This window comes from Marmota flaviventris, chromosome 11 (assembly GCF_047511675.1).
Source record: "Marmota flaviventris isolate mMarFla1 chromosome 11, mMarFla1.hap1, whole genome shotgun sequence".
In the NCBI taxonomy this organism is placed as follows: Eukaryota; Metazoa; Chordata; class Mammalia; order Rodentia; family Sciuridae; genus Marmota; species Marmota flaviventris.
Window position 1 is genome coordinate 46017957 of NC_092508.1, and position 11840 is coordinate 46029796.

At 35.8% G+C, this 11840-nt stretch overlaps 1 pseudogene; it reads right to left on the reverse strand.

The window, feature by feature from the left end:
* Positions 1-204: 204 nt before the first annotated feature.
* LOC114083534 (rho GTPase-activating protein 12 pseudogene) lies at positions 205-2933 on the reverse strand (annotated as a pseudogene).
* Positions 2934-11840: the final 8907 nt, after the last annotated feature.

Here is an 11840-nt window from a genome sequence, read left to right on the forward strand (position 1 = left end):
AGAAGAAATTCTACATTATCCAGTTTGAGGGGAAAAAATGTAGTTTTTCTTATCAAATTGTCCAGTGTATTTGACTGGTTATTCTACGTTTTCATTTTTACTAAAATTCAGAGTATTAAATGCAAACAATCAAGATAAAATGAATCAAAAATTACACACAGTTATATCACCTTGCAACAAAGCAGCAAACATGAGGGCCTAACAGGCATCTTCGCTCTACCACTTCCCTTCTGATCCCTCAAAAAAGTGCAAAATCAAAGAGTCACTGCTTGGTCCAAAAATAAAATACATTGTATATAAAGATGTGAAATTTGATGGAATCCAGCTTCTATTCCACAGGTTGTCTTCCACAGAATCAACGTCCAAAGATGGAATTTAATTCTAGAAGAATTAATTCTACAATCTGATTTTGGTACACAGTATGAACTGCTGTATTACCAGTCTCTTTCTCTGGCTTTAACAGAGTGGGACCAAAAATAATTGCTATACTTTGATGGTCATCCGTTTTTTTTCTCCATTTTCTATAACTCTTTTGAGGTGTCTAAAAAGAATCTGCATTGTATCTTGATTTGGCTTTGGCAACTGTCTGATCAGGTCCTTAACAGCAGCAACATGCTGTCTTGGTTCTTGTTTAATTGCATTAACAAAATCATTAAAATGATTAAATGTAAAAAGAGGTTCTGGTAGTTCTCGAAAAAAACATTTTGAGTGCTCCAGTGATAACATGAATGTCTTCCCATTTACTATCATTCAAGTCCAATTTCTCATCATGATTGACTACAAATCTCAGCTTCTGGACCACTGCAAGGTTGCCACTCACTCTGTAGATTCCGTCAACATCCAAACCGTGTTCTTCAACATGTTCAATACATAAGTTCACAAACTTTGGCACTGTTTCATTCTCTCTCTGACACAGATTAGCAAGATTGGATCCAAACACCTGATCTTTAATATAACCTTTTTCACGAACAGCTTGCAAAGTGGGGAGTCGTGTAAGAAACTTCTTTAAATTCTTCTTGTTTTTTTTTTTTTTTTTTTTCTGTTCTGAAGAATCTATGCTAGATACTTTCATGGAACGAAGTTTTTTAAGATCCTTCTGGTCTTTTTCTTTATCCGGCTTTTCTATTCCTGGTGAATCTGGTACCTCCTCTTCAATTCCTTCATTAGTTTCTACCGCCTGATTACTGATAGTACTACTAAGAACTTTAAACCAATCATTAATAATAGCATCATTATCAGATTGAATTAGCAATTCTGTTCCTTGACGAGTTTTCAGCTCAAATACATTCTTTTTGCTTGATTTATCCTTTGATGCCATCTCAATGGTTACCCCTCTGAGATCCACTGTGAACTCTGGTTTGGGCTGATTACTCCCAAACCAACTTGTGCTACTTCCTTGAGTTTTGGTAAAAAGTAAAGATGAACCCTGCAATACTGCCCAAGAAGACAACCAGTTCTTTCAAACCTTTTTCCCATGTTCAGTAATTTTTGTTACATTTAATAATCCATATTTCTCTTGACCCTTGTCATTGGTGTCCAATACAATGGTGCTATGTCTCCATTTTGTTAATACTATTGGTTCTTGCAGCCGCCTGTCCAAGCTCCTACTTTTAATTATTTATCTTTGCTGCTGGGCTGAAGGATTGTATTTTGGTAATTCCCATTCCGACCGAGATCCATCCGCACTGTAGTAATACTGTCTACCTTGATCGTCAACATGCTTGAGCCACTTTTCATTAGTATAGTCACTGGTATATGAGGTATGCCCACGTTCATCCAACTCTTCTGACCAACCCCTTGGAGGAGAACCACACTGACTATCTGACTGGCTGTAACAAATGCTGTGGTAGTTTTCTTCTGATGAAAGAAGCTCTTGATCTCCTGGACTTTGGAAATCGTTGCTTATGTTTGCATCCCAAGTCCAGCGGGGTGGCTTCCAAGTTCTTTCCTGTGTTCCTCGGTTATAGTAGTAACAACGCCCTGAACTATCTTTATGAGTCTCCCATTCTCCATTAATCTGAATTGCTGGGCTCCCAGGAAGTGGGGGGACAGCAGACTGGGATATTTTCAATTCTTTAGGTTAGCATACACAGGAGAGTCTGGCCTTCCTGGATTTGGAGGTGTAGTTGCCCTTATCTGTTCAGTGGAGCTGCTGCTAAGTTCATCTCCAGATTCAGAATCTTGATGGATTCTTTCCGAGCCTTCTCCTGCTGAATCACAAGACTGTTCCTGGGAGAAGCTAGTTTTCTCAATGTCCAAGAACTCTGGACCAGGAAAGTGACCAAATAAGCGCGTCCTGTTTTGGCTACAAACTTTAGGAGAATGTGAGTCACTGTTAAACTTTCCATTATTATGGGTCAGGTCCAGGCTTAGATTGAGAGTTGGACCTGGATTATAATTGGGTCCAAAATTCTGATTGGCATCACGAATAAGACCTGTTCCTTGAACAGACCACGCTGGCTTCCCAAAACTTGAAAGCTCAGGCAATTTGTTCACATTTTCTGTCGATCTCTGAAGATGTAGACTCTGCATCCTTTTCATAGAATTATTTGGCAGTCCAACTGCCTGCTTAATAGGAGGCATTAGAGCTTTGCGGGTGACCTCCTTAACATATTGGGCTGGCACGTAAAAGGCTTTAGAATTCTCATCTGGTTTAACTTGCCACCAGTCATCATTGGTCTTTTTCACCAAGATATACCGCTCCCCTTGTTTTATCACAATCTTTCTGTCCTTGGCTTCATATTCATAATCATATTCCACTTCAATATACACTTGTCCTGGAACCATCTTCCCACTTCTGTCAGCCATTTTTATTCAATATTATTCACCTCTCAAAAAGCATGGCATGCCACATCATGGCTTTAGGACTTGCTGCATTAATATAGTATGTTACTTAAAAGGAGATATAAATATCCAGCATTACATTTAAACCGGGGGCCCGGCGGCCTTGCGGCGGAAGACCCCCTCCTCAGCCAGCACGGTGGGCGCGGAACACCTAGGCGAGCCTGGAGAGGGTTCACTGGGCAGCCTCGGCCGGCGCGTCCCTGCAGCCTGGTGTCTCAGGGAGGGTAAGTTCCAGGGCACGTCGAAGCGCGCAGGCGCCCAGATTTATTATTGATGTCTTCAACTAGATTTTAATATTTCTGATAAATTCTAGTAGTACTAACCTGGGAATCAAGTCTTAACACACTAAACTCTGGTTAAAATTTAAATCTTAAATTTAATATTTAAACTATAGCAGATCATATGACTCAGAATATAGGGCTTGCTCTCCCCAAGCTCCTAAAGACTATATCATTTGTAGGGCTGTTGTAATTTATAACCACAAAATTGATACCTTCAAATAACAGAAGTTTATTGTCTCACAGTTCTGAATGCAAGAATCCAAAGCCTTTATGTTGGCAGAGTATACTTCCTCTGAAGAGTCTAGAAATTTATTTCTCATCTCTTCCAACTTTTGATGGTTCTAGATATTCCTTGGCTTGTGGCAATTTCTTTCCCATTTCTATCTCTGTGATCATATTGCTTTATCCTCTACCTCTCCTCTATACAAAATTTATAAGTATGCTTATCATTGGTTTTAAAGCTCACCTAGATAATCCAGAGTAATCTCCTTGTGTCAATATTCTTGAGTTAATTGCATCTATAGGGGGGAAAAAAAAACTTAAATGTTCCTTTTCCAACTAAGGGACCATTCATAGGTTCTACAGAAAAGGCATCTTTTGGGGGCCACCACTTAGTTCACTGTACTATACTCAAAATTTACATTTTCCCCATACACAAAACATATTCACTCCATTCCAAAATCTTCCAAAGTTTCAACCTATTAAATGTCCAACTCTATGTCCAAAATTTTATCTAAATATAATCAGTTCAAATGCTCTAATCATCTAAATCAGATACTGGTGAGACTTTGAATATAATAAATCTTGGGGCAAAATTCCTTTCTGTCGTTGGACCTGTGAAATTAGAAGATATAATGTTGTAAAAGGGATGTGACAAGTCACAAACATTCTCATTCCAAAAGGGATAAAATGGAAGGAATAGAGTGGTAATTAATTCCAGGCAAGATCAGAACCCAGCAGAAAAAATTCATTTAGATTTCAAGGCCTGGGGATAACTGTTGGCTTGGTGGTCTCCTTTCTGGGCCCATGTATTTGCTTGCTGGGCCTCTGCAATTGAGAGAGCTCTATGGGCTCTGCCCAAGAAGCAGTTCTGTAAGCCTTTGCATCCATATTTGGTGGCTTGGCAGGTCTCTGCTTTTATGCTCCTGCCTTCAGGTTCTGCCTGTAGTGTTAGAGTTCTCTGTTGATCTCTGTATGGGTGTCTCATTTCCCTGTGTCATTGTTTCTTTTTCCTGAAGCAAGGGATGTTTGCAGTCACATAACAATATTACCCTTTTCCTTCTTATGGAAATTTGGAAGCCTAAAAACCTTTTCTTTTGATTTTTTGTTATTTTTCTCCCTGTCAGTTGAATTGCAAAACTTCTATTGATATAATATTTTTAAAAACCTTTAACTTCTCTGTGTATGTCAAGGGATTCATACAATAAGACAGGAGAGTCATTTATAGATTGTTCTTAGGTGATTTCCTCTCTTTTCCTAACTTCTACTGAGATGGTTGTGGGATCTATTAGCTATACACCTAATCTCTTCAGTCAATGCTTGCCTACCTCACATTCAGTCTCTCACCAGAGCATGCTTTCCTGACAATGAATTTAATTTTAGTGTCTTTGGAAGTATGACTAGGTTGAGAATTTTTCAAATTCTGGTTCCTTTTTGCTTAACATTTCTTCATTTATCTCCTTCTTGCATTTTACTATGTACAAAAAGAAAAAAACCCAGCCACACCTTTCAATACTTTGCTTGTATTTCTTCTTAATTAAATGATCAAATTTACCACATTATGGTTTTGTTGTTAGGTGTCTCCCCAAAGGTCATGTGTGAGACAATGAAAGTAGGGTTAAAGGTAAAATGCTCAGGTTATGTGACCTTAACCTAATCAGTGCATTGATTTTTCTGATTGGATTAACTAGGTGGTAGCTCTAGGCAGGTAGGAAGTGGCTGAAGGAGTTGGGTAATTAGGGGCATACCTTTGAGATATATATATATATAGATAGATAGATAGAGAGAGAGAGAGAGAGAGAGAGAGAGAGAGAGCCTGTGGTGATAGGAATCTGTCTCTCTGATTCCTGGTGCCATGTTCCTAGCTGCTTTCTTCTACTACACACTTCCACCATGCTGCTCTGCCTCACCTCAGACCCCAAGGAATGGAGTTAGCCATCTAAGGATTGAGACCTCTGAAACTGTGAGCTCCAAATAACTTTTCTTCCTCTATATTGTTCTTGCTGTGTCTTTTGGTAACAACAGTGAAAATCTGATTAAAACAACCACTTAATAATTTTGCCCTCTGTCCAATTGTAGGACATAGTCAAGCCACGTCGTCTTCTCTATGTGACAAGAGTCAGCTTTCCTTCAGTTTCCAGTGGCATTTTCCTCATTTGTTTCTGTTCCCTTACCAGCAGAAACTTAAGCACAGCTTTTCTTGTAATTATATTTTATATACTAAAACTACCAATTATTTAGTTTCATTTACTTGCCGGATAGCTGAGGTCAGAAAAGGCAATGAGCCGCCCTCAATTTTGTCTTGCAGACAGTGTAGAAATCTTGTTAGAAATTATTGTTTGGAATTAGAGAAATGCAAATCAAAACTATACTAAGATTCCATCTCACTCCAGTCAGAGGGACAATTATCAAGAATATAAGCAACAATAAATGTTGGTGAGGATGTGGAAAAAATGCTGCACTCATACATTGCAGGTGGAACTAAAAATTGGTGCAACCACTATGAAAAGCAGTATGGAGATTCCTCAGAAAACTTGGAATGGAATCACCATTTGATCCAGTTATCCCACTCATCAGTGTAGACTCAAAGGATATAAAATCAGCATACTTTAGTGACACAGCCACATCAATGTTTATAGCAGCTCAATTCAAAATAGCTAAACCATGGAACCAAACTAGGTATTCCTCAACACATGAATGGATAAAAAAGTTGTGGTATATATACATAATAGAATATTACTCAGCTTTAATGAAGAATTAAATTATGTTATTTGTCAGTAAATGGATGGAACTGGAGTAAATCATGTTAAGTGAAATAAGCCGGGTCCCATTTATTAATTCTAGAAGTTTTCTGTTGGAATTTTTGGATATTCTAAGTATAGAATTGTGTTTTGGGCAAATAGTAATATAGTTGGAGTTCTTCTTTTCTTTTTTGTATCCTTTTAATTTATTTCATCTGTTTAATTGCTCTAGCTAGAGTTTCAAAGACTATGTTGAATAGAAGTGGTGAAAGAGTGCATCTCTGTCTTCTTCCAGTTTTTAGAGGAAATGTTTTCAATTTTTCTCCATTTAGAATGATGTTGGCCTTGAACTTAGCATAGATAGCTTTAACAATGTTGAGGTATATTCCTACTCTTCCTATTTTTTCTACCAAAGGAGTGCTGTATTTTTTCAAGTGTTTTTTTCTGCATCTATTGTGATGATTATATGATTCTAAAGAACCAAAGGCAATTTTTTTCTCAGATATATAGATTCTAATTCACAATAGCAGGGAAAGGGGATGGGGAGGGCTAGATAAGAATAGAGATACATTGGATTAGACAGAGTTAAGTGAAGGGAGGGGAGGGGATATGAGGTAGGAAGAATAGTAGAATGAATTGGACATTATTACTCTATGTGCATATATGATTACATGACCAGTGTAACTCCACATCACGTACAATCAGAAGAATGAGAAGTTATACTCCATCTATGTATGATGTGTCAAAATGCATTTTACTGTCATGTATAACTAGTTAGAACCCTCTCAAAAAAGACATTACTTCTGGGATATCATTTCTTGTTGTAGTTGAGAGATGTCTGAATTTACAGAATGCATAGTAGAGGATTGGTGGCAATAGAAATTTGCTTGAAAGGAACTGTTAATGTTTAGTGGTTTGGGCAAGAGTCCCCCAAATGTTCTTTTCTTAAAAGGTTACTCCCATGGATAGTACTATCAGGTGGTGAAACCCTTAGGGGGTGAGATTTTGTTGGAGATCCTTAGATCATTGGGGGTATGCCTTGAAGAGATTGTGTGTCTCCGGTATCTTCCTCTCTTTCTGTCTCTCTTTGCTCATCTTAGCAGTTCGTTTTCTCATGTGCTGCCTTCAGTTTGTTTTCTCATGTGCTGCCTTCATTGGCAGCCCAAAGAAAATGGGGCTTCCTGACTATGGGCTAGAACCTCCAGAACTGTGAATCAAGATAAAACTTTGCTCTTTATAAATTAGTTGTCTGAAACTTTGCTCTTTATAAATTAGTTGTCTGAAGTATGTCATTATAGTAATACAAAACTGACTGATGCACTTACTGTGCTGAATTATAACAAATCAATCCTGGTAATTTGGGTACAGTGAAATTTACTTGATGGAATGCTACTTAGTTCCCAAGGATCTCTTTCAGAATGATTATACCAGGCGATTATATGGGATTCCCATGAGTTCCCTTATGCTTCTGAGCCATGAAAAAATAGTTGTTGCTTTGAGGGAAATCAATGAATTAATGTTTACTTATGTCTATATAAGACTAGCAGGAATGGTTGAAATTATGAACAAGGACATAATTTATTTTCCAAACAATCATTATTTGTATAAGGAGTTATAAATGTCATTTTTCAAAAATTTTGGTATATATCCATGCAGAAATGTAACTAGTGATGTATGTATGTATGTAAACAATATATAATATGATTTATAGTCTAAATTTATCAGACATCATATCAGGTTACATATATGATATTTTACATTATATATTATGTTTAATCAACTCTCAGTGATCCAAAATGAATAATCTAAGAACTAGTAGAATTAAAATTAATTATTGGAATTACACCTTAAATTACTTGGAATAGGGGGGGATAAAATGCTAATTGTTTGAAGTAGAATATTTTATGTGTTCTTCCAAGATGTATCTCTAAGTTCTGATAAGTCTTCCTGGTTTTAAGTCTCTGATTCTATGGATGTGATTTTGCTTGGAAAAACAAAAAAAAACTTAATTTTTTTTCTCATTTAGTCTTGTTTAAAACAAATATATACAATAACTATTTATTTAAAAAATCAGAAACAAGAATGATCTTTATAAAAGGAAAATAAACCCTATTCGATACTGCTGAGAGATAATAACTGAAAACACTGTATAATTTTCTATACTTTCACATGTATATTCACTTGGCACTTTGTTCACAATGTTGTTGGGGATTGTCATTTAGTAATACAAAACTGACTGATGCACTTACTGTGGTGAATTATAACAAATTAATTCTGGTAATTTGAATACAGTAACATTTACTTGATGGAATGCTACTTCATTCCCAAGGATCTCTTTCAGAATGAATTCCATTACCAGGTGATTATTTGAGATTCTAAGATGAATCTTAGAATAAAACTTTGCTCTTTATAAATTAGTTGTGTGTGTGTTGTTGGGGATTGAACCCAGAGCTTTGTGCATGGTAGGCAAGTGCTCTACTGCTGAGCTATATCCCCAGCCCAATGATGTCATACTTAACCTGCTTTTTAAATATATTTAAATTTTTTTAAAAAATATAAATATCTTTAAAATTTTTTAAAAAGTATTTATCATTGTGAACAAAAGTGCCAAGTGAATATACATGTGTAAGTATGAAAAATTATACAGTGCTTTCAGTTACTATATCTAAATAGTATCCAATAGGGTTCATTTTCCTTTTATAAAAATCATTTTTGTTTCTGATTTTTAATAAGTAGTTATTATATGTATTATTTTAAAGAAGAATAAATAAAATTTACTGAAGTTTTTCTTAGGCAAAATCAGGTTAACATGAATTTTTGTTCATCTACACAATTTTAATGTCAGCAGAGTATGTTATTTTTTTAAATGAACAGAACATAATATTTGAACTATTTGTCCAAGATTCTTGTTTTCTTTTTTTTTCTTTTTTTGTAGTTGTAGATGGACAGAATGCCTTTATTTTATTTGTTTATTTTTATGTGGTGCTGAAGATCGAACCCAGTGCTTCATGCATGCTAGGCAAGCGCTCTGCTACGGAGCTTCAGCCCCAGCCCATGATTCTTATTGTCTTATTATTTCTTCTTATGTTTGCACCAGTTTGCATTTCAGATCAGAGTGCCTAGATATAACATTAGAAATGAACAGGATGAAGAGAAAGTTGGGGCTAGATCTCTGAGCTTGGCCAGTGAAAGGATCAAGAGTAAGTTTAGGAAGCAGAATGAGGAACTCAATTTCATTGTAAATACTGGTGTACAGGGGATGGAATGATAAGGTGAAAGAATAAATCAGAGTAGTTTAGAGTCTTGGAACTTCTCTTTCTGATTCTTACCACACATAGGTCAGGGAGTTGGGACATGTGAGTGAGAAGAGGTGGTGAGATATGTGGAGAGCTCTATTTCATAGCAAACCAATAAAACCCAAGAATCTTACAAAGATGAAAGTAGAAATACACTTAACTTTCCTTTCTCACTCAACAAAGTACATATTGTATTCCATCACATAAAGAAATGACGAAGACAAGCTCACAGTCACTTAGTCTACCCTTAAATTCCTTCTTTTGTATATTTACAGAGATATAAAGAAAATTGCAAGCTTATAGCTTTGGCTTTGGTTTCTGTTGGGTCAGTCTATGCAAACAGAGAGGGTGATTATACACTTAGAGAACTTTATTCAATATAGAAGGTGACTGTGCTATTACAATATGATTTAAAGTTAACTAATACTCATCTTCAGGAAACAGAAGCCTAGCTATGTAAAGACAAAAACTGGTGCCCAAATTATAGTGAATGTTGATATTCGGGGTTTTTTTTGTTTGTTTGTTTTTTGGTGTGTGGGGTGTGTACTGAGGTTTGAACTCAGGGGCACTCAATCACTGAGCCACATCACCATCCCTATTTTTATATTTTATTTAGAGACAGGGTCTCACTGAGTTGCTTAGCACCTTGACATTGCTGAGGCTACCTTTGAATTTGTGATCTTCCTGCCTCAGCCTCCTGAGCTACTGGGATTACAGGCATGTGCCAACATACCTGGCTCTATCTCTTGGACTACTATTCATTTATTAGATACTATAGATTATGGAGAAACTGTTTGAGGAATCACACTTTCCAAATAATATTTATTCACTTGACAGGTATCTATGGACATCTACATGAGGTAAGAAACGGCATACTTTTTTTTTTGGTGTAGTTTTTTATAGTTTTCAGTCTTTTTCAAAGGCTGGAAGTGTCTGCAAATTGGATCTTAATACATTCTCATAAATTCTTAAACAAATTGTGTCCAAAATGTCAGTGGGGATTATGTAATCTTATGCTAAATCATGCAGTAATAAACATAGACATAGACACAAAAATTTCTGAGTTTAATGATGAAAGTCTATGGACCCCTTTCTCTACCTGTGGGAATTTAGGATAAGAATATGTGATGTGAAAGGCTTTGTTTTTCTGCTCTGCTACATGAAGTACCAGGATTCAGGTAAAGACATTTTTCCATCTAACTATTCATGTTTTATTTCATTCAGAATATCAAAAAATTATTAGATAAATTGAATCAAACCCATGAATAAAACCCATGCACAATGGGCTGGAGATATAGCTCTGTTGGTAGAGTGCTTGCCTTACATGCACAAGACTCTGGATTCATCTCCAGCACCACACAGACACACACACACACAAAATTATGCACAATTTAATAAATATTTACTTTAGTCAAAAATATTGGGCACATATATGTGTGTATACTTAAAAGTGAAAAAAAGGACTTTCATTTTTTAGAAGGACCACCAAGATTTTTCTCTTTAAACTTTTGCATGTGTATGTTTACATTATATATTAATCCATCTGATATTAAGAAAGCTCATATGGATTAAACAATACAGATACTCCTTTATCTCTGTCTGCAATGAGAAAATTTAATGTTGAAAAGTTTGTGAGAGTTTTACAAGTATTCAGTGGTCACCTGAGAAACAAAGAAGTTTTCTTAATCTTTGAACACTATTGTTATGTCAGCTACTCATCTTTTTCTCTTTGTGTTTCTTCTTATCTGTGCCATTATAAATGGAATATTTCTCAAACTGAAAAGGCAAATTTACTTTCGAAAATATGGCTGAACTAGAAGAACAAGTACATTTAAATCTAACAGCAAAAGGAAAACTGAAGTGATTTTAAAATTCATTAGGACTTAGGCATTTGCCTCTATTTATTTATTTATTTTTATAATAATGGAGTCTCCTTGCTGTTCAGGGAATCCTATGTAATTAGTAAAAGTGAAAATGATATTTTGTGACTTTAAAAATGTTTCTCTAATTATTTTATATTTCTTTTTTATTAAATTATTTATTTATTCTAATTTGTTATACATGATGGCAGAATGCAATTCATTTTATATTACACATATAGAGCACAATTTTTCAAGTCAGTGTACACAAAGTATTTTAACACCATTTGTGTCTTCATACATGTACTTAGGGTAATGATGTCTAACTCATTGCACCATCATTCTTACCCCCTTGCCCCCTCCTTTCCTCTTCCTCCCTTTTGCCCTATCTAAAGTTCCTCCACTGCTCCCATGCTCCCCACTTATCACCATTATTAGTTAGCATCCTCATATCAAAGAAAACATTTGACCATTGGTCATTTGGGATTGGCTTGCTCCTCCAACTTCATCCATTTACCTACAAATGTCGTGGTTTTATTTTCTTTTAATCCCGAGTATTGTTCCATTGTGTATATTTACCAAAGTTTCCCTGTACATTCA